This window comes from Artemia franciscana, chromosome 7, assembly GCF_032884065.1.
Source record: "Artemia franciscana chromosome 7, ASM3288406v1, whole genome shotgun sequence".
NCBI lineage: Eukaryota > Metazoa > Arthropoda > Branchiopoda > Anostraca > Artemiidae > Artemia > Artemia franciscana.
In genome coordinates, this window is record NC_088869.1 from 12,196,788 (window position 1) to 12,221,704 (window position 24,917).

Here is a 24,917-nt window from a genome sequence, read left to right on the forward strand (position 1 = left end):
ACAATGTTAGGAAGAAGATAATTAAAGATTTATGATCGTTTAAAAGTAGTTTCAAAGATTTTGGTAATTATTTTCTATTGATAAATAATAAAGAATATGATGTCACTTTGAGGGTGAAAAATAGAGTTTATAAAGGAAGCGATTGGCATGTTTAGAAAGAGTATAGAAAGACACATTGAGTGGTGTCTCAAATGTAGCAAAGCAATTAAGACATCTGTAAATTTACTTAAATGTATTTTCTTTTATTTACAAAACAATGCTTAAATTTCTATTTAATCACGTTTGTATAATGAAGAAAAAGTTCATGTAATGCTTGACGTTAAAAAAAAACTGTGCGGTGACTGAAGCTCAGCATTGAAGAAGGATGTGCTGGACAACAAATATTTTATATTTTTTCGGCCATACGTGGATCGGCTCTGCCTCATAGCATGATTGAATCAAAATCAAAATGCTTTCGATATGATATATCGATATAATGTCTCATCTACGATAGTATAATTGAAAGGCACGTGGTTCATGATACTGTTTTAGTTGTGCTGAGAACGTGCTAAATGTAAGAAAAAAGAAAGCTTGTCCCCTGTTTGATGCCCGCACATATTGCAAGTAAAAGGATCCTGATAACCATGATAGCCCATGTGCATTGTATACATGATGGCATCTTTAAAGGCAATATCGCAAAATTGGCATTGGTGGCACAAGTTCCAGTCACAAGATTGATTTTCTTGGTGACTGCTCTCATTGTCTGGGGAAGAAGTTTCAGTATTTAGTGTTTGATCATCCCGCTGGTTGGCCCTCTCCAATTTGACAGCCTTACCCTTTCGTCTGTTCTTCGATGGTATTCTTTCAATATGAGGACGGGGAGAATCAGTTGATGGATCAGAGATTGGTGAATGGGGCTTTTCACGGACTTCCCTACTCAGATCTAGAGGAACTGCTCCTAGAGGCTGTTCATCTCCGCTTGGTACAGGGGAATTTAGGTCGTGAGAATCCTTTGGAGAATCTTCATGCTCTGATTCTTGTCTTGGGGATTTCTTGAAATCCATAGGGCTAAACATTAAAGGAGCGTTTAAAACTCTTGAGAGATAGTCTTTCATGTTTGGCATCATTGGCAAGTATAATCCAGGGAATCGTAATAGTGGATTTTCTCCTTCACGCATGCCATCAATTTCTTGCTTGGTAGAACTCTCCAATTTGTCTACTGTCGTGACACAAACCTCCTTCGTAGAATGGCTAAGAATGTGTTCAGCAAACTGATTGGATGCAAACGTACTAAAGCCACAGAGTTGGCATTTAAGTTCATCTTTCCTTTCCCTGTCTTCAGATTTACCCATAGACGTACCTAGAAATGGGAACGGAAATCCAAACGGCATACAGGAGTTTGCCCTAGACCCATTCCCAGTGGCATACCCATTAGTCCACCTAAAGATCCAAGCGGATCATCTTTCTTCATGGGTCTTGGACCTCGCCTTGGACTGTAAAGGTCGATCATACTTGGAGCCGGGTTGCCTTCATTCGTCAAACCCATTGCCGGCTTATGATTATATTTCCTTAAATGCAGCTCTAAGCTATGACAGTATTTAGTTGCATAGGTGCAATCGGCACATCGATATTGATTTATGTTAGAGTGCGACTTCATATGGGAATTGAGCATGGATTTATTAACACACGAGTGACTGCACTTGTTACATTTAAATGGCTTTGAACCAAAGTGATTTCTCATGGTGTTTGTACTCAGTTACAAACAGACATTTTGTACACTGTAACATTTTTTTAGGTTTGATATGTGTACGACTCTGCTCCCAAAAGTTTAACTTGGTTACAGCCACGAAGTTGCACTGCTTGCATGTAAATGTTTTGACTTTTCCTTGTGCATTCACACGGGGTACTCTAATACTCTCATCATCATTTTCATCAATACTGGGGTTTTGGACTTCGACCATGTGCTGACGTAGTTTACCCTCTGTGCGAGTAGTGAATTCACATTTTCCACACCTATGATAAAACATAAATTATTAGACAGGTGTCAAAAAAATAAGAGCTACAATTGAAAAAAAGAACAAAAAAGTTTTTATTTTGGACAATTCAAATTCACAGCTTTTCTAAAAGAGGAACAACAAATTAGTTCTTTACTTGCATGAAATGAAACAAATCGCAGGTTTGTTAATATACCATTTATCTGTTCCTCAGTTCTTTTTTGTAATTCCTGATGTTATTGGATTTCCTCAGTTTCTACATTTTTTTTATTGATTCTCAAAATTTTAATTAGTCTACTGATTAATTACATTTTAAAAATTCGTATAATGAGTTTTAAAGAATTCCAGCTTTTGGAATTTGTTAAAAATTAAGAATTTTGTGTATCTGAGGGCAAACTTGACATTTGGAAATGTATTTTTGTTCTGTAAATCAAGGGAAATAAAAGTGCTATAAAAGAAAATGTCAATTTTATCCAGACAGTTTTTCAAACTGTAGTTATATGCTCGTCTCTCTTCGGCAACTAAGATGTTTTTCATATACAAAGACAGTCTTTAGTGGACACATTTTGCAGCTAAATGTAAAATCTTCTGATTCGTAATATTTTAAAATATTATCTCTTCTCTATTTCTGAGATGTCCTTTGCCTACAGATTGTTTTAGATACCCGACTGACTAACCGTATTTCAAAAGTAAGCAATACGAAAAGTCTAGTTCAGTCCCACTTTCTAGGGCTATAATGAGAGAAAGGTTGAGATTGCTATTGTCAAAGATTGTCCTTTTCAGCCAACCATTGAAGGCTACGGAAAGCAGATCATCCTCGGTTGGGATGGAAGCATTTCGTAAGGAAAGATTTAAGGGAAATGGTAACTTTCTTGGAAGGTGTAGAGGGAGGCTTTGAATAGGTCTGGATAGAGGAGGCTAGTACGTAGTTGCGTTGGCTTCACGTGGCTTGGTGTTAAGGCAAGTTGTTAGCAGTAGTATTATCTCTGTTAGAGGAATTTTTTACCCCAGGGGAGTTCCATTTCAAAACTAAACATGTTCAGCAATACAGCATGATAATATTCAGGCAATAAAGATGCAGACGATACCAAAATATAAATAGAGTTATATAAAATACGACTAATATTAAAAACTTATTAAAGAAGCTGAGCTTATTATTTGAAGTTCTTAATAGCTGTTTACACCCCAATAATTAACTCATTCATTCGAACGGACGTAAAGCTGTATTTATAGTAAATGGAGTGCAAAACCATAGTAAACATTAATGGGCAACTAATGAATTCATAAGCACAGTTTACAGAGAGATTCATCGAAAAAAAACTTTCGAATTCATCGAAAAAAATTGTCATAGAATAACTTTCAATACTGTAGTTTATCGCTGTGTAAAGACCAGACTGAAGTGACAAGGCTTTAAAATAAGCCTTTTGATGAGTACCATTCTTAAAATCACCTATGGTAATTTAAAAGGCGACATAGGACATGACATAATTTTTTTAGGATAATAGAAAAGCCACAAAATGCGTTTGGATTATTTTAGTATTATTATAGATCAGATGCTGGTGTAAAGGAGATTATTTTGGCATTCAAGACAAGGCAAAAATGATTTTGATATCAAAGCCTCAAATTTACAACTATTTCAGCACTGGTAAAAGTAAAAATAACACATTTTAGAAAAAAATTAACTTCTGAATATATTGAAAATCCAAATAGACAGGATAAAACAAATTGGAACCGGATGCTTTGGTTCAAGATCAAAATATATTCTTAATTTCATTTGATTTTAATTCTTCCTCGTATCTCCAGTCTGTCTAAATATAAACTACAATAATGCTCATTGTACATCTATTAGAAACTGACGTAATTTAAAAAAATAGCAAGAGTCAAAAAAGAAAGAAGAAATATAATAGAATAATAGATCCATAAAACCTTGATTAAAAGAAGAATCCAAAAGGAAAAGAATTGTCTCCTTTATCAATTCAACTGAAGCATACAACGGTTAAATTTATTGAATCATCGATAAAATGATAATGAAATCAGAGATATCTCGTTTTAATTTCATCCAAAGATATATTTGGATAATATTTATTTATTTTCAATAAATAAGTCATTATTACCATAAAGGCATGCAGGCATACAACACAAAGAGTATGGTTAATTAAAAAGACTGTAAAGTGGTGCTAGTGTTGACAAAAGAAAAGTACCAACGCCATCTAACGCTTGGGGATACTTGGCATTTATGTTCAGTGTAATAAAAAGAACTAGTGTAATTTCAGTGTAATTAAATTAATTAGGGCAATTATAAAAAAGGGCGGTAATAAAGTCTGATCTCAGCTCCTGATAGAAAAATGATTACAGGGGCTGAAAACATACCAATCGTCGCCAAATGCGAGATGGCGTTGAGCTTTTTTCTTTGTCGAAAATAGCGTCAGTTTCCACTCTTATAATTTATCTATACTCTTTGATACAACAAGTAAAGGCGTTGCGTCAATTTATTTTCTAAAGTAGAGAGGAGCTTCAATGTCCAAAAATTTTTAATAAAATTAAACTTAAAGTTTTTAAAATGATCTACAAATTTATAGCAAGCCCAGTTGACTATGGCCATATTAAACCATTTTCAAACCTACTCACTAATCTCAAAAAGATAAGTAAAAAATAAAATGCTTCTTCCACAAGATAATTAGCGCAGCATGTTCAATACCAGCAATATCAATTCTTGTTCAATTTTCTCTGTGGTCTCGTTTACAGACTTAACCACTTTCACATTTGAGCCATGAAATTACTGTGTGAACCCATTGCATATATATTTGCTATCTCTTCATCTAATTGTGAGAAAATTTTGTCTAGATTTTTATATGAAAAATTTTCTTTTTTTATACCTTTTAGTTTCTTTTTCTACTCACCTAAAGTCGAAACGCGTGCTCATGTGCGAATTGAAATGGAACCGTGACGTCCCAGCATAGGAGCAGATATGACAGTGAAATACTTCGCCATCTGCCTTGTCTTCTGGGTGTAAGGCGCCGTGTTTCTCTAAAGCTTTTTGTAGTCGGGACAAAGCGTCGACATGAGATTCACTGTCAGATTCAACAGTAGGGTCTGCATCCATCAAATTTTCCCTGAAAACAAGGTATCTTGTTAAATGATTAAACTAAAAAATTTTCCAATTTTGTCCTTAAATTATCACTAAAACCTTAGATTTTTCTGTTTTTGCATTAATTTCAATCTTTTCGAGTGCTGTCCATACCGTCAAATTCTCAGTTAGTCCATTCAATTAGAGGGGTCCATCATGCAGTTTATTTAAACTTCTAACAAAGAGGCGCACATCTCCTACTGTTGGGGATGACGTTGAATAAAAAGTATTTTCCCGTTTTAAGGGGGCGAGGTGAAAACTAAGAAGGTTCATTTTTATGTCAATATTTCTTAGTTAGTCTCTCAAATTCATCTCTGATCTGAATCCCAGTCTTTAACCTGTTTATAGGTATACTTCGAAAATTAACAACAATTTCCTGGCAAGAAAAGAACTTTTTAGCCATTTAGAACTTTAGCGCATAATTTCATATATAGATTGAACATAGAAATCTAAATAATATCTTCATTTAAAGTAATGGATAATTTATATGTAACAAGAATGTATAAAGTTTCAACGGCTTTATCAAGCCTTTGCTATGGCCGATTAACTAAACTTAGAAATATAAACGCATTTTTGGCGTAGGACCACTAGCCGGTAGTAACTTTCTGATGTCTATGGGGTGGACGCAAGTGGACAACGCTAGTATTTTGAATGAACTGCTTCCGCGTGGACTTCCGGTAGATAATCGATTCCATGGTCTCAAACCACCAGCTAAAATTAAAAATCCCAGCATGGTTGTCAAAGTCGGCAAATTTCGATAACAAGATGTGTATTTAAGATTTGTTGCAAATAAACATAAGAAAAGTTGCCTTTTAATGTGATTATTTTAAACCCAAGGAAACTAACTACAAAAGAGATCATATCTGAGCTGAAAGGATTTATATTCTCAAGAATTTTTAAAGCGAGTTCAATAATTTTCATCTTGCAAATACTTAATAGATGTCGTGGTTCCATTTTTTTTAGCTAGCGTGCATGTATAAGAGGCGTTTCTAGAGATTTACAGCTAAGGAACAGTTTAAAAAAAGAAAAACCCCTGAACTATTTGTGTCGTAGCATGAACATGTCAAATTTGTTATTTTTATTTAGCCAGAACATTCGTAATGGTTATGAATTCAGTTTATCCTCGGTAAAACGATTGGGGGAATCGTTTTAATTTCATCCAAAGATATATTTGGATAATATTTATTTATTTTCAATAAATAAGTCATTATTACCATAAAGGCATGCAGGCATACAACACAAAGAGTATGGTTAATTAAAAAGACTGTAAAGTGGTGCTAGTGTTGACAAAAGAAAAGTACCAACGCCATCTAACGCTTGGGGATACTTGGCATTTATGTTCAGTGTAATAAAAAGAACTAGTGTAATTTCAGTGTAATTAAATTAATTAGGGCAATTATAAAAAAGGGCGGTAATAAAGTCTGATCTCAGCTCCTGATAGAAAAATGATTACAGGGGCTGAAAACATACCAATCGTCGCCAAATGCGAGATGGCGTTGAGCTTTTTTCTTTGTCGAAAATAGCGTCAGTTTCCACTCTTATAATTTATCTATACTCTTTGATACAACAAGTAAAGGCGTTGCGTCAGTTTATTTTCTAAAGTAGAGTGGAGCTTCAATGTCCAAAAATTTTTAATAAAATTAAACTTAAAGTTTTTAAAATGATCTACAAATTTATAGCAAGCCCAGTTGACTATGGCCATATTAAACCATTTTCAAACCTACTCACTAATCTCAAAAAGATAAGTAAAAAATAAAATGCTTCTTCCACAAGATAATTAGCGCAGCATGTTCAATACCAGCAATATCAATTCTTGTTCAATTTTCTCTGTGGTCTCGTTTACAGACTTAACCACTTTCACATTTGAGCCATGAAATTACTGTGTGAACCCATTGCATATATATTTGCTATGTCTTCATCTAATTGTGAGAAAATTTTGTCTAGATTTTTATATGAAAAATTTTCCTTTTTTATACATTTTAGTTTCTTTTTCTACTCACCTAAAGTCGAAATGCGTGCTCATGTGCGAATTGAAATGGAACCGTGACGTCCCAGCATAGGAGCAGATATGACAGTGAAATACTTCGCCATCTGCCTTGTCTTCTGGGTGTAAGGCGCCGTGTTTCTCTAAAGCTTTTTGTAGTCGGGACAAAGCGTCGACATGAGATTCACTGTCAGATTCAACAGTAGGGTCTGCATCCATCAAATTTTCCCTGAAAACAAGGTATCTTGTTAAATGATTAAACTAAAAAATTTTCCAATTTTGTCCTTAAATTATCACTAAAACCTTAGATTTTTCTGTTTTTGCATTAATTTCAATCTTTTCGAGTGCTGTCCATACCGTCAAATTCTCAGTTAGTCCATTCAATTAGAGGGGTCCATCATGCAGTTTATTTAAACTTCTAACAAAGAGGCGCACATCTCCTACTGTTGGGGATGACGTTGAATAAAAAGTATTTTCCCGTTTTAAGGGGGCGAGGTGAAAACTAAGAAGGTTCATTTTTATGTCAATATTTCTTAGTTAGTCTCTCAAATTCATCTCTGATCTGAATCCCAGTCTTTAACCTGTTTATAGGTATACTTCGAAAATTAACAACAATTTCCTGGCAAGAAAAGAACTTTTTAGCCATTTAGAACTTTAGCGCATAATTTCATATATAGATTGAACATAGAAATCTAAATAATATCTTCATTTAAAGTAATGGATAATTTATATGTAACAAGAATGTATAAAGTTTCAACAGCTTTATCAAGCCTTTGCTATGGCCGATTAACTAAACTTAGAAATATAAACGCATTTTTGGCGTAGGACCACTAGCCGGTAGTAACTTTCTGATGTCTATGGGGTGGACGCAAGTGGACAACGCTAGTATTTTGAATGAACTGCTTCCGCGTGGATTTCCGGTAGATAATCGATTCCATGGTCTCAAACCACCAGCTAAAATTAAAAATCCCAGCATGGTTGTCAAAGTCGGCAAATTTCGATAACAAGATGTGTATTTAAGATTTGTTGCAAATAAACATAAGAAAAGTTGCCTTTTAATGTGATTATTTTAAACCCAAGGAAACTAACTACAAAAGAGATCATATCTGAGCTGAAAGGATTTATATTCTCAAGAATTTTTAAAGCGAGTTCAATAATTTTCATCTTGCAAATACTTAATAGATGTCGTGGTTCCATTTTTTTTAGCTAGCGTGCATGTATAAGAGGCGTTTCTAGAGATTTACAGCTAAGGAACAGTTTAAAAAAAGAAAAACCCCTGAACTATTTGTGTCGTAGCATGAACATGTCAAATTTGTTATTTTTATTTAGCCAGAACATTCGTAATGGTTATGAATTCAGTTTATCCTCGGAAAATATTCAAGAAGAACGTAACTCTAACGAATCTCTACATCAATTTGTTATATAATAAAAAAATTGCTGATCGGACTTATTGAATGCCTAGTTTATTTGAAATGTTATAAATGTCAAATATTATAAAAAAAAGAAATAAAATTTACCCATCTTCTTCAATTGCGAGGCAATTAGTGTCTGAATAATGCCCATCATCTGAGTCCATGGGGGAAGCTTTACCATCAGATTCAGTTTTGTCGTGGTACGTTGGTGACTCGCTTGGACCTGGTTCACTCGAGCCAACAGTTCCAGGTGATACCCTTGAATCATCTTGAACTGGCCTTTGCCCTGTACTGTGGAGACTGAATTTCCCACTGGGCTTATAAAAGAGAATCCTTTTTTGGAGGGGAAATAGGACGTTCTTCCCAATGAGGGGATTCTCTTATTGGTTGTACTGTTGAGGGCCGTTCTTGGGGTATTTCCCAAGTCTTAGAGACTGAAGCACTTTCCTCTGTAATCGGTTTAGGCAAAGACTGTGGAAAGCTTGGGGGATTTAAACTCCATTGAGGAGTGGAATCTTTTTACCATCTGTGCATTGATCCCATTCTGGTTTTATTTCCCATTCCTTAGGCTCTTCTTTGATAGTAGGAAATGACACAGGTTGTTGAAACGGGAAGATTTGGTACGTAAACTGTTTTTGTAACCGCTGACCAGCTGATTGGAAATTTTGAAAATTCATCCAATGTTGTTGCTGCATTTGTGGATCTTCTTTTATCTGCCGTAACACATTGTAATTAATTTCTTCTTGAGGTCGAGTTGAGAATTCCCCTTGAAAGCTGATCCCCCCACTGTTAAAACGAAGTACTGTTTCACTTGCTTGCTGATTTCTGCAAGGAAAAGATAAATAAAATTATTTAATGAAGACAATGATTTCTTCTTGCTGAACTACTAAGCAGGTCATTTTCAATTTTATAACTTGGAATTCTGAATAAAAATTAGGATTTATGATGGTGGTGAACAGGCCCGAGAACACTAGTCAAAGGGTCTCCCACTTTCCAACGTCTTGTGTACATCTCGGGGCCGCGTTGCTGCGCCTATGTAGCACAGTTTTGTCACACCTGGTACAGCCCTCATAAGACTTGTCACAGTTCCGCCCCACTTGACACACATTAGCCACGGCCGTTACGTGTCACCTAGTGTATGTGAGTTCCGAACGTCGGTACACTCTCGGCACTGGTAATCAATGAGGACAAAAAAAACTCATCAATTTGCGTGTTTGACATTGAAATTTTCATAAGGCAGATAAGTCAACCAGCCTTTTAACAATTTTAGTTTAAGCTTTTTTTATATTTTATTTTCTTTTTTTTCTTTTTTTTCTGGTACAAAGATGGTCTTTGGTTTTGTTCAAGATTGGTTCTTTCCTTTTTGCCTTAATATCTAGTTTCATAAGCGAAACGAGTACAGATCTCATGCAGTTTTCATTTTCAGATGAATGAATCTTTGTCAACTGTTATTTTTTTTACCCTTTCTTAAACTTTGATAGAAAAACAAATTACACCATCTAAGATGAACGCTCTTCACTTGTATTCATTGTAGTTTTCTTAACATTTTTTATATTTAGTCCCAAGCAGTCCTGAATTTTTTTTCCGTGAGAGCAGTTGACTGACTTAACTTTGAACATTCTTAAAGATAGTCTCAGTAAACAAAGATTAATGTAAAAAGGAACACGGCTCACTATGGTTGCTAAATATTAATCACTTTTCAAAAGCCAATTTGACGCTATTGTAGAAGCCATATTAGAATAAAAATTAGCACATTCCTTATGATTGAACGCATAAGAGACCGTCAAAACATTCTGGGTTTTTTTTTCAAAAGTAGACGTAACGCGAAACTTGCAACGTACTAGCTTTTCAATTTTTTTCTGTTATTTTTGCTATGTGAAACAGATTCGACTACTGAACGGCTCAATTATGCGAAGCAAATTGCGTTTTATGTTCATAAATACGCACGATAATCAAAAGTTTCTTTGTGCCTCGGGGAACTAAATTTAGAGCAGTACTTGTTTTTAGAAATCAACGTGAAACATAAGACGTGTTTATACTGTTTGTGTTATTGCTACCAACAGAGCCTTTGTGTGACTCAACTGAGAAACTCTATCAGGCAAAATAATATTTACTTTGAAGACATAAGCATTTCGAGGAAAGCTAGAGATGAAAACTTCAGAAAGTATGCAATTTGCACTAAAAGTTGGACTACCCTGACAAAAAAAAAGTCCTTTGTCCTTAGTCCATCATTGAAAACGGTCAGATACTTGTCACAGAGAAACAGAGTTGTAAGAATGCTGTGATTCAAAAACTGCTCAATCTTTTAGCTTGCTTAACAGTTTATGTAAAAAATATGTTTTACCTTTGTTTCAATGGTATAAAACGACATTGCAACAGCAGCAAAAATACAACACCACTAAAAATGTGGATTCGTTTGTTTCCCTTTGTAGTTTGTCCAATATTTCTCTTTTTCTCTATTATTTTTTTTGGATCCTGGATCCAACCGTGCTACATAGCTGTATCATACGTAATTTTCTATGGGACAGGAGAGCTACTGACCCTGCCAGACCCCCCCCCCCCCCAAATCCCAGTTTGCCCCCTCCCCCAGCTGGAATTTCGTTTCTGCAAAAAAATAATGTCAAAACTAAGATAAGCCTGCATTATTCAAGCATCCAGAGAAACGGGACAGTTTTCTTTAATATATCTTTGCCTTCAAGGTACTATATTGCTCATTTTACATTTGTCACTGTTATTTTCACTTGATTTGGGAAAACTGGCTGCAACTTTACCCTCCACCCCCCAAGATTTTGACGAAATTGCGCCACTGATGCGCAGAAAGACTTCGTCACTGGGCCAAAAATCTTCTCAGCCCCTAAAGGGTTATTTTCACATGTTAGGACTAATAGCTCATCTAGGAAGTGGCCGAAACTCCCTCTGGGTCAGCCATTTTTGGCCAGCCCAAAGAAATTTATTACTTATGCCCTTTACTTTCCCTTTTTAACATCCCTAGCTCTATACTCATCCTTTCTTGTTGTTGTTAAGGCATTTAAGTTTATCATCGAAAGGATACCCAGAGGCAAGCCGCAATTAACGAGCGTAGAACATTAAACAGATTTGAAGTTGAAATAAGCACCCCATTTAAAAGGATATGTAACTAAAGGAGGAAATAAACTCAAATAAAGAAAACGACAGAAAAAAAAATAAGTGGATGAACAAACTAAATGACCAAACGACATTTTCTAAATGCCTCAACACCAAGTGTTTATATAATAAAATTTTAATCCAATTAAAAGGATTTTATTATCAAAACAAAGCTCAATGTGACAAGTGCACTAAAAGAAAAAAAACACATTTGAGAAGAGAACTCTTACTAAGGGATGGAGTATTGGATAATTTTTCCCGGGAGGGGGGGGGGTTAAAACATTTTCAGTTCATTTTTTGGCCACACTTTTCCCGTTGTGTCGAGGGGATGGTGGTGCCTTTTAGGGAATTAAATAAAAAAACAAGTTTTTTCAACTGAAAGTAAGGAGCAACATTAAAACTTAAAACGAACAGAAATTACTTCGTATATGAAAGGGGCTGCTTCTTCATCATTGCCCCGCTCTTTACGCTAAAGTTTGACTCTTTCTCTCAACTCTTCTTTTTAAAACAGTAAAAAACTTTAGCGTAAAGAGCGGGGCGTTGATGAGGAAGCAGCCCCTTTCATATACGAAGTAATTTCTGTTCGTTTTAAGTTTTAATGTAGCTCCTTACTTTCAGTTGAAAAAACTTGTTTTTTTTATTTAATTTCTGAACGTTTTTGAATCAATGCATGTTTTGATTTTGGCTCTCTGCAGAGAAATAATTAAAACGAAATTTGCATTTTTTTTTTTTTTGGCTAAATGGCTTTTTCATAATTTTGATCGAACGATTTTGAGAAAAAAAGAGCGAGAGAGGAAGCCTAGTTGCCCTCCAATTTTTGGTTAATTAAAAAGGCAACTAAAACTTTCAATTTTTTACGAATCTTTTTATTAGTAAAAGATATATGTAACTCATAAACTAGCTTACGAAAAGAATGTTTTATTCTCATGTTTTTATTACACATATGAGAGAGTTCGCCCCCTCGTCAGTACCTCTCTCTTTACACTAAATCTTAAATTTTGTCCCAAATCATTAAGAATGACCCCTGAATCACAAAAGCCGTAGAATAAATAGTTGACATTGCTAAAAACACTTTAGCGTAAAGAACGAGGTATTAGGAGGAGGTGAGGCCCTCATATGGGTAATAATTTCTGTTAGTTTTAAGTTTTAATGCTGCTCCTTACTTCCAGCTGAAATAAACTTTTTCATATTTATTTTTTCATTGTTTTTTTTTAAATAATGTTAGCAAATCCTGCGCTCCCTTCATGGAAATTTTCTTTCCCTATGACAAATTCCTCGATGGAAAGTTCCCCCAGTATATCCCCCTCTTCTCAACATCTCCCCCCAACCAAAAAATCCTCCTGAAAACACCTGTACACTTCCCAATAACCATTACTATATGTAAGCACTGGTCAAAGTTTGTAAATTGTAGCCCCTCCCACGGGGACTGTGGAGGAGTAAATCGTTTCCAAAGACATAGTTATAAGGTTTTTCAAATACGTTGAATAAAATGGCTATCTCATAATTTTCATCCGTTGACTTTGGGAAAATAATTAGCGTGTGAGGGGGCCTATTTGCCCTCCAATTTTTTCGGTCACTTAAAAAGGGCACTAGAACTTTTCATTTCCGTTAGAATGAACCCTCTCGCAACGTTCTAGGACAACTGGGTCGATACGATCACCCCTGGGAAAAAGAAAAAAGAAAAAAAAACAAATAAACACGCATCCGTGATTTGCCTTCTGGCAAAAAACACAAAATTCCACATTTTTGTAGATAGGAGCTTGAAACTTCTACAATAGGGTTCTCTGATACGCTGAATCTGATGGTGTAATTTTCGTTAAGATTCTATTACTTTTAAAGGGTGTTTCCCCCTATTTTCTAAAATAACACAAATTTTCTCAGGCTCTTAACTTTTGGTGCGTAAGACTAAACTTGATGAAACTTATATATTTAAAATCAGCATTAAAATGCGATTCTTTTGATGTAGCTATTGGTATCAAAATTCCATTTTTTAGAGTTTTGGTTTCTATTGAGTCGGGTCGCTCCTTACTACAGTTCGTTACCACGAACTGTTTGTTACCAACTCATCCCCTTTCACTATATAAAAGTTTATAAACTCAGGCACGGGATATCTGTACAATAGATTGATTGTGCGAAAATTTTATATAGCAAATTATTCAATGTATCAATAAATTCATACATTTCTTTCTCGAAAAATATTAACCCTGACGTCACCTATTTTTGAAAATTATCTCGCTATTGGTCATGACAAATGCATATTCAATCAATCACAAAAAAAAACAGAAAGGTGGGGTTATTCCCTCTCTTTGAAATCGATATCCTTTTGTTGTTGATTAGAAGAGGGTGGAAAAAAGCTTACCGAAATGAATGTTTTCCCACTGAGTTCGGAGGTAGGACACTAACTCTCCCCTCAAAACTGATTGGAGAAGTTTGAGGTCTTCTAATCTCTAAATCTGGATTGGTTGGATGTGTATGAGGCGCTTGAACCATTCCACAAGTTGAATTCATTGCTAATCAAAGATGCATTCTAAAAAAAGGGAATTAATCATAATGCCGATAAATGACATTCAAAAGATCTGTTCATGCATTATAGCGGACTATATATAACCATAATTTCCTACCTACAAGAGGACTCGAACTTAAACCAATGAGTCCAGTGGTGGGTCAAGTCAAAATTAGCAACTTTTGTGAAATTATAACAAATGGAAAGCAGGTTTTCAGTTGAGAATAAAAACTAGAAGTGACAATTTTGAAACCAGTAATAATATTTTTATACGGTACTTGGATTTTTTGATAAATTAATGTTCCAAACATTATCCGAACAATTTTTAGCAAATAGTCAATGCGGTTACGGGGTGGAATTTGCGTGAAATTATAACAAATTTAAAACGTTTTCAGTCGCGAATAAAAAATTGAAATAATAATTTTAAAACTATCAACGATGTTTTTAATGGTGCTTGGATCTTTTTATAAATAAATGGCTTTAATTCAAAGATCCTTGACAAATGGTCTTGATAATCACACATGGTGATTATATCAAGTATTCTAGCAAATCTGGCATGATTTTCAATAATTTTGCGAAGAATTGTTCTGAGGGTTTATAGTGGAGGGGTCCTTGTTTCATCTGTCCCCAGTATATAGACAACGATAAACTGTATAAATCAGTTCTAAAAGTATTCCTGCTTGAAAGTAAAGAGTGACGACAAACTTTCAATATTTTGGAAATAGTAGAGAAACAATAACAAATTATTTCCAATGGCCAAAATTCTTCTTCCAAATGAAATAGATCAGAATCATGATAATAATCAAACCCGTTCCATGGTCCTTAAGCATTGAGTAAATCTTCTGTTTAATAACAGCTAGCCTGTGCTTTTTTTCTGTAACTGTTTTGCGAAAGAGTCATAAATGACTATTTATCTTCGTGTTCATATTTCTAAGATATCTCTACGGATTGACAATAGGTTAGGTCATTAAAACCCATTTTCAAAAACAAGAAAAAATTACAAGCCAACAACAGAGATTCGAAAAACAGCTTTCTTGGGAGTAAAGAACGAGACTAAACTTTCTTTATGTTTTATTGGGGGTACGATTAATGTTTTTAAATATTGAAAATTTAGCGTGGAGTAAGTTTCCTATAAATGAGGGGGAGGGGCAGTCCCCCTTCTTATATAGAGCAGTATATGCTCGTTTTAAGTGTTAATATCACTCTACTTTAACTTGAAACAAATCCGTTTATGTGTTCAATTTCTTTCTATCTTGTAAATCATATGCAGGGTCATGGGAGAATACCAACCCCTCCCGTAATCCCATGCTCTTTGTGCTAAAGTTTAATTTTCAAATGACAATGCTTCTGAAAGGATTACCACCCCTAAAAAAATTTCTCGGCGAGGATTCTGAAATGCTGAAAATGACTTAGGATCTTAATTTTCAATTTAATATAGGAAGGTCCAACGGACAAATCTTAGTTTTAGACAAACTCCTTTTTCACCTCAAAGTCTTTTCACCTCTTTGATTACTTGTCAAAATATTTTTTCAATAAAAGAGGTGGTACTTATTTCTTATAGCCACCACACCCAAGAAATGAAGTTAGGTTAATCTGAAAAATATTTAATTGGGCTATATACTTGCAAATTAATTGAGTGGGGAATGGGGGTGTTGGTAAAGTATAGCGGTTCTGCATACAAAATGTGTTAGCTACAATTTTTCAGCATATTATAAAATACGAATTGTTTCATTATGATTAACCGAACTTCACTTCTTGGTTATTGTGGCTATAGTTACTTGACCATGTCTACGTTTTCACTGTGTAATGCATATCATAAGGTCTGCAACCAACGATACTAGGTTACTGACACGCATACCAACCATTTGTTTTTACAAATTGTGCCGTATTCTGCTCATACAATTACCAAGGTTATTGGTATACCAAGCCCGAGGAATAAAATTTGTCTTTATGCGCCTGGTTAGAAAGGAAATTACATTTATATCGAATCGAAATAGATCACGTACCATAGAATGATTTCAAAGACTTCATCGGGCAATTCTTCAGGACCGATAACCGAAAATTTATAAATTAAACGAAAACTTACCAAGTTTGAAGTTTGATTGTAATTCAACTCCAAAGAAGGAGCGCCAGCGTAGCTGAGAGTTCAACTGAGATAGACGGGTGCAATCGCCTCAATTGACTGAACCAAACCAGTATTTTAAAGTCGTTGTAGTATGCGGTGGTTAAGCTCATGATGAAACGCCGAGAGTTCAACGGGAAGGGAAATTGGGAGGGCAGTTGAACTCTCAGCTACGCTGGCGCTCCTTCTTTGGAGTAGAATTACAATCAAACTTCAAACTTGGTAAGTTTTCGTTTAATTTATAAATTCTACTCCAATAGGAGCGCCTTAGCTTCGCCTCGAGTTAAACTGAGATTTTAAAGTTCAGCATGAGCTAAACCAGCACTAATGACCAATAATAGCCCTATTCAATAAAAAAAAAGAGGCCGCTGTACAAAATTTCATTTATAGTAAAATAATTCAAATATAACAGAATGCGATGAGTGACTTCAAAAGACAGATAACTGTTTTCCACTTTCAACTGGTTTATTATAAAACCTTGCAAACGTTTTAGCATTTGTCCAGCCTACATATCTTATGATTTGGTCAACATCAACTCTTCTTGCTTTAAGGTGGGACGTTGAGGCAGACCGTGTGCTATGAGCACCGTAAACACTGGTATATATACCTGCAAGAAATAATACTTCTTTTATCCATCTAGAAATAGATGACTTGGACACAGCAGTATAAGGCTTACGATATGTAAGAAAAAGTGCGTCGTCTCTATTCAGGTATGACGTCATTCTAATATACCTAGCTAGGTGCGTCACCGGACAAAGGGACGACTCTTGAAAAGGTCAAAATTTAACTACTGATTTGTGGTTTCCCGGTTTCGTTGTTTTTAATAACACATTAATTTGAAAATCAAAACTTCCATCGTCATTATTTATCATATTATTAAGTGACAAACTGGCCAACAACTGAACTCTTTCACAAGCCGATAGAATCAATAAAACCGCTAATTTTTGTGTTAGTGTCTTTAATTTAAGGTTTTCGATATCCCAAACTGGCAATCTAAATAGATCGAATACACATTTTACATCCCAAATACTAGAAATCTTGGGTAGGCTAGGCCTTCTATTAAAGACACCTCTCATGAATTTCTTAGTGATGTGATTACTGCCTAACTGAAGGCTTGGTAAAATTGCGGATAAAGCACTCTTCGCAGTATTAATAGCACTGTATTCAACACCTGAGTGAAATAGTTCCGTAAGAAAGGTCAAAGTCTCCGGTACAGTTGCCTCCAAGGCCTGGATTGTGTTTCTTCCACAAAAGTCGATCCATTTTTCAATGTAAACCCTGTACTGACGCTTAGTTGAATCCAGCCATCCATCCATGATAATATCGACTGTGGAAGGAGAATATCCTTGGTGGTGAAGCCCTTGCCGGAGACGACACAAGCCGCTAGGCGTAACGTTTTGGACAATGGATGGTGTAAGGTCGGTTTCTGTGGAAGAGACAAAGTAAAAGTATCATTTGATAAAAGTATAGGACTTCCTATTAAGAGCTTTAATAGTAAGGGATACCAAACTTGTGTGGTCCAGTTTGGGAAAATCAAAATACCAGTTGCCTGATCTGTCTCTACCTTCTGAAGGGTCCTCAGAAATAAGCTAAATGGGGGAAAGGCATAAAAGAAATGAAGCTCCCAACTCATTGCAAATGCATCTACGAAAACACATTCTGGACCTGGTTTCCAAGAAACAAATGGTTTAATCTGAAAATTTAATCTGGTTGCAAACAGATCAATATCTATCGACTGACATACCAACAAATTCAAAATAATGAATATTCTAGAATCCAATTTCCATTCTTTTTCATTATCAAATTTTCGAGATGCTTTGTCCGCGATATTAGCAACTCCTGGCACATGCTCTGCAGCTATCCACCCTTTATCCTGCAATACTAGCTGCCAGATCCTATTTGCGAAATAGATACAAAATTGAGATTTTGTTCCTCCCATTTTATTTATATAAGCTACTGTGGTTATATTATCTGAACGCAGCCGGAAATGAATGCCCTTAATATCCTGAGCAAAACACTTTAATCCCAGATAAACGGCCTTCGTTTCTAAAACATTGATGTCAAATCCCTTCTCTTCTGAGGACCATTCGCCTGTGGCTGTTTTCATGGAATATTCATCCACGAGTGCCCAGCCTAATTTGGATGCATCACTACACAAATATTTGTCAATTAGCTGAGGTTCAATTGCTTTAGAAGCATGATTGGCAATGTTCAACCACCAATGCAATTCGGAAATTACATCGGATGTTAAAGTTAGCCTAGCCGCAAAATCACCCTTCGCGTGCTTTAGTGCTTGAGTTTTCAATGATTCCGCTTTCCGGTAATATAAAGGCCCTAATTCCACTGCTGGGGTGGTTGAAACAAGAACACCTAGAGTTTCGGGCAAATTTTGAATCGTAGTCGATTCTTGACGGAGAACTTTTGAAACTAAATCTAGAACCTTTTTAATTTTTCTTTCCGGCAGGGAAATACGCATTAATCGCGAATCTAGTAAAAAACCCAGAAATTCTAATCTTTGACTTGGAATGAGAACTGACTTCCCCAGGTGAATTACAAACCCCAGCTCTGACAGTAATTTCACTGTTTCATAGACATTGTTTTGACATTCTAAAACTGACCTTCCCAGAAGAAGGGTATCGTCTAGATAAACAATTGACAAATAACCTTTTCGTCGAAGAAGGGAGAAAACGGGTCTCATAAGTTTCGTGAGAACCCTTGGGGTAGATGATAAGCCGTTTGGCATACATTTGAAAGCATAACAACAATCTACTTCAAAACAAAGCCATATTTGATACTCAAAATCAACAGGGCATGAATAATAAAAGTCAACAAGGTCAACAGAGGCCATATAACAATTTTTTGTCATTAAAAGAACCGCAGACTGAACACTTTCCATTTTAAAATGGTAATATTTAATACTTTCGTTTAGTTTTTTAAGATTCAAAATAAACCGAGAAGACCCATCTTTCTTTGGGACCGTAAAAACGGGAGAAACTCAAAGTATTTCTTTTATTCTGAACTCGGGTACTTTAATAATAACTCCTTTATGCAATAAAATATAAACTTCTTTTCGTATAGTATGCATTTCTTCAGGCGTAAAACTTTTGTTTTTTGTTACCAAAGCTTTTAGTGGTCTTTTCTCGAATTCAATCTTATAGCCTGAAGCCACAATATTCAAAATATTCAAATCACTTGTTATTGACTGCCATTTTGAGATAAACTTACTAATTCTTCCTGCTTTAAAATTATCAACCAAATGTTTGGACTGCCTATTAAAATTTACAACAAAATCATAAAACTCAAGGTCAGGGTATGTTAAATGGTACATACCACCTATTTGCGATCCCTTTTCTGAAAGTTCTGGAATTTCGGCCTCTCCTGACGGTCCTGGTTCTGCTTTTTTCGATAAAATGGACGGGGAGCCTCGTTCTGCCATCGGCGATAACGGTAGGCCCCCCCTTGCACGTTTTTTGGTCTTCCAAATGATTTTTTCAAATCCGCCACGGATTTGGCTTTGGACGTTGTTTTGGCAACATCTTTGCCAAAAAGAAACTCCGTGACTTTGACTTCGGGAGCGCATAAAGCGGATGCCACCATGGGATCTGGGCTCAACTTGAATTTCATCGCATGGCGTCTTTTTAGACTTAAATCATAATTGGTGAGGCCAAGCTTGTGAACTGCATCTGTTAGGTTTTTTACAACCTTTTCTTTGATATGCTCATTTTCGAGCTCAAGAATATCATTTACTGCCTCTAAAATACAAAAGGTTGAGTGAACAATTGTCCGCTGCACTTGAAGTGCCTTAGCATCCCTCTGCATAGCACGTGCTGAGAGAGTGGCCCAAATTTCACTATTCACCTTGGGAACAACAATTTTATCTGTATTCGCAGGCCTAGGGTGGCGCTCAAATAAATCTTTTAGCTTCCCTATTTCCATAGGCTATGAGAAAGCTCTATTTGCAACTTTGGCAAGTTTTTTATGGATCTTGGGACCCTCTTTGTTACCAGAACGTTCCTCAGAAATCTTTTTGAATAGAGAGTCATTTGACGTGTTTTCTTTTAATCTTTTACCTTTTCGCTTTTCCGGAGAAGCCTTCCGCTTTTTGTCATGGATTTTTACGGGGCTCACAGAGCCAGTTCTTATGGTTCTAGAACCTATTTGTGAACTCCGAGAGCTAGATTTGTCGTTCCTAGAACTAATTTGAGGGCTCCGAGAGCCATATCGAGCATGAGTTTGAAACTCTAGGCTCCGAGAGCCACTATTTGTTCTATGATCACTATCACTCTCACTTGAGAGTATTCTGCGACGCGAATGAGCTTTATTTTGCCTTCCACGTTCATAATCTTCATAAACTAAACTGTCCAACAGTCCAATCACTATTTCACTGTCACTCATTATTTAATTTGGTCTGAATCAAAGCGAATGCAAACGTCAACTGGTTTGGTTTGGTCAATTGAGGCGAATGCACCCGTTTATCTCAGTTTAACTCGAGGCAAAGCTAAGGCGCCCCTGTTGGAGTAGAATATTATATTTAACTCGAAACCGTCAAAAATAGGGTTTTTGATTGTGAGGACCGCCGCTTAAACCCGGGGAATTTCATCTATGGATAAGCGATCAACTCTTATGTAATTATGACAGCGGGCTAACTACATTCGTCGGTGTTGAATTTCGTGCACTCAAATCTTAAAAAAGGAGTAAGTGATGAAGTTATTGCATCCGTTGTTTTTTTCGATGAGAAGTCTATTATGGTAAAAAAAAGAAGGTAAAGGATACGGCATTAGACTTTACAGTCCGTACCGGCGGTGCTGATCTCCGTTTCTTGGCCCTTCAGCCAGGAAGTGCAATGGGAGGTTGGGGGCCAGCCATCCTGTGCTTTCGCACACCCTTCCTGTTTACCTTCCCCAGATTTCTCCAGGTACCCATTTAGAGCTGGGTCAACTCTGGCTAAGCTTACAGAGTCACGCCACTGACCCCCGTCCCAAACTGAAGAATTGGGTACACTGGGATTCGAACTAACGGTACACTGGGCTAAAATAGAACTTTGGTCTCATGTTTACGAGTGTGAACGTGTGCAAAGACGCCAAGGCGATCAAGCTAATTACCGTCACATTAAGGACATGATGGAAATCTTCCAGAAACGCGACAGCGAAAATTTGTCTTTACCTACATATGTGATTATTTTACCTACCGAGGTTTCTGTTATTCCTGCTGTGGCTTATTCTAGCTTCGCCTCAAAGCTTGTAAGGATTGATGCGGAACTTTTGCAAATTCGTGAGAAGATTTCTGATATTTAATTCCCCCCTCTTAGCAGCCCTGGCGCTCAATCATTCAATCCCGATCTGACGACCATTGTTATTTCTAAAGTCCAATCAGAATTAGATAATCCTGACAAGCGTCGAAATAATAGACTCTATTCCAGGTCATGAATGTATTCATAGCATTAAGCCCTCTGACCATAAGCAAGTGGTACGAATTGACAAGATTGCTATAACAAACTTTTGCAATGCCGTTCCAACTGTAATGAGAGATTGTGACGTCAAAGTAAAAGAAACGGAATATATTGGAATCATTAAAGGTATACCGACCAGTTTTGATGAGGGAATGTTAATTGACTGCAACAATATTACTCATGCGAAAAGGATAGGCGATTCTTTGGCTATTAGAGTGTTTTTTGAAAACGCTGTTGCGCTCGCTAATGCACTTCGACTTGGTATAAAGATTGGGTATGAGATATATCGAGTTTACGAATACCAACGCCCACCCAAATGCTGTTATAATTGCAAAGAGCTCATATGGTATAAGCTCTAACAAAGTTCTAAGAATCAATAGATTGATTTAAAAGGAAAATCAGAGGCTTAATGCCGGTTGGGATTTAAAATAAGAGCTGTGAGTCACGATGGCCTTCTAAATATCAAAATTCATTAAGATCCGATCACCCACTCGTAAGTTATAGATAAGTTATTTTTTCTAATTTTTCCTCTCCCCTTAGCCCCCCAGATGCTCGAATCTGGGAAAACGACTTTATCAAGTCAATTTGTGCAGCTCCCTGACACGCCTACCAAATTTTATCGTCCTAGCACGTCCAGAAGCACCAAACTCGCCAAAGAACTGAACCCCTCCCCCCAACTCCCCCAAAGAGAGAAAATTCAGTACGGTTGTGTCAATCACATCTACGTCATTTGCTTATGCTATCCACCAAGCTTTAACCCGATTCCTCCAATCAAAGCGTTTCCCAAGATTTCGGATTTCCCCCTCCAACTCCCCCAATGTCAACAGATTTGGTAGGGATTTGAAATAAGAGCTCTGAGACATGAATTCCTTCTAAATATCAAATTTCATTAAGATCCGGTCACCCGTTCTTAAGTTAAAAATACCTCAATTTTTCTAATTTCTCCAAATTAACACCCCCCAGCTCCTCCAAAGAGAACAGATCCGTTCCAATTATGTCCAACATGAATCTAGAACTTGTGCTTATTCTTCCCATCAAGTTTCATCCCGATCTTTCCACTCTAAGTGTTTTCCAAGATTTCTGTTTCCCTCCTCAAACGCCCTATGTCTCTGGATCCGATTCGAGTCGAAAATGGAGGATCTGAGACATAAGACCCTTCTATATATCAAGTTTCATTAAGATCCGATCACCTGTTCGTAAGATAAAAATACTTCAATTTTCACGTTTTCCAAGAATTCCGGTTTCCCTCTCCAACCCCCCCCCCCTCCCCAATGTCACATGATTTGGTCGGAATTTAAAATAGGAGCTTTAAAGCACAAGATCCTTCTAGGTATCATATTTCATTAAGATCTGGTCACCCGTTCGTAAGTTCCAAATACCTCATATTTCCGTATTACCCCCCCCCCCCCCCAAACTCCACTAAAGACAGCGGATCCAGTCCGGTTATGTCAGTCACGTATCTTAGACTTATTTTTATTCTTCCCATCCAGTTTCATCCTGATCTCTCCGCTTTAAGTATTTTCTAATATTTCCGGTCCCCCCCCCCAATGACGCTGGGCAAATTTCATCTGATCCGGTCCCTGATTGGCCAGCCAAATTCCATCGTCCTAGCTTACTAGTAGCAAAACCGGGACAGACAGACAGACAGACAGACCAACAGAATTTGCGATTGCTATAGGTCACTTGGTTATTACCAAGTGCCATAAAAACGGACACCGATTCATAAAAACGATTCACCGTTTCGAGAAGTAAAAAATCCGACTAGATGATAATTGGCTTAAAAGAGCACTGTGTGATATTGTGATATTGTGAATATTGTGTGATGAAATTGAAAGAAGTTTTTAAGTACATTAGCTTCCGTTAAAAGAAAAAAAATTGCCTAGTACTCGGTATGTAACTTATCGTGAACATAAACTTTGGTAGACTTCTATGAAATGTTTTGCCGGTTCCAATTTCTGCTGCCAGAAAACTGAGACGGAAAACATAAAAAAAATATATTAAGAACTATAATATTTTAAACTAGAAACTTATAAAATATAAAATATAACTTACAAAACAAAAAAAACCTTTTATGTAACAGTAAAATTTAACTCATAAAACGAAAAAATGTCAACCCGTTTCTTATCAAGGCAACTGATGCGTCCAAGTAACCATTAAGGGTGATGCTTGAACGGCACTTGACTAAGATCATAATTTATATCTGATTTTCACTTTACCTCTCTTGCTCCCCTCTGTATACCCTCTCTCTTTCTCTCTCGATCTAAGAAAGGTAAAAATCTCCCCCATTCCTTTTGAAATAAAAGAATATACAGAAATTATAATACTTTATAAAATTCGAAACATGTTCCAGGTATGAAAACGTATACAAAATTTTTTTATCCCACTCATTAGAATTTTCGTGGCCCCTCCCCTACATTAGAATAATTACCTGGCTACTACTAGGTAGATAAGAAAGTATTGTGTTTTTATCCTTTCCTGTGATGGCATATGTTTAGGACGAAGACGAGGTGGTTCCTGGGCTCAATTCGGGCAAATACGACAGTATACACTTTTTCTCCTTAGATGCATTAGTCACTGATACTTTGACGCCAGTTGCCTCTTGCTTTGCCTTTTTGATTTCTTGGATGATTTTTGTTTCTTTGATTTTTCTTTTTGAAGTAATCATTTGAGTTTCGAGTAATTCATAGTTCCGTCTGGCTTCGTCAATGTTTCTTGAAATCTCTTCAGCACTGTGAAAAGGTTTTATTCCCTATTTTATTCTAGCAATTCTTTCACGTAGAAGTGAATTTTTTTATAGTAAGATTCGGTCGCCCGTTCTTAAGTTAAAAATACCTTAATTTTTCTAATTTTTCCCAATAAACAACCCCCAGCTCCCCCAACAAGAACGTATCAGTCCTGTCCTGTCAGTCTAGAGTCATGTCAGTTTGAAGCTCTTCGGTAGTATTTCCTCTTCTATTCATCCAAAAACATTTGAATAAAGACCAAAATCATCAGAAAATTATGAACTCTAATGAAGATGCATGTAGGTATTTGCTTCAAACTAAGTATACTAGTCGAAATACTCGTTAAAAAACAAATTGTTATGTATTTTTTACTTTTGTATTTACCAAATATAGATTGGTGATTTAAATTCTCATGGTTTCAAGTTGTGGTAGATTTCTAATTATTATTTTTTTAATCTTGAGATTTTCAGATATTCGTTTCAAACGTTTAATGCGTCTGTA

General features: G+C 36.2%; 1 long non-coding RNA gene and 1 pseudogene across 1 annotated transcript; both read right to left on the reverse strand.

Moving 5' to 3' along the window:
- Positions 1–148: 148 nt before the first annotated feature.
- Positions 149–14,140, reverse strand: LOC136028604 (uncharacterized; annotated as a pseudogene).
- Positions 14,141–16,613: 2,473 nt separating this feature from the next.
- On the reverse strand, positions 16,614–20,731 carry LOC136028853 (uncharacterized). Its single transcript, XR_010617892.1, has 2 exons — positions 19,575–20,731; positions 16,614–17,670 (listed from the first exon to the last, which is right to left on the reverse strand). It is a non-coding gene; the product is annotated as an uncharacterized LOC136028853 (long non-coding RNA).
- Between the last annotated feature and the right edge of the window lie 4,186 nt (positions 20,732–24,917).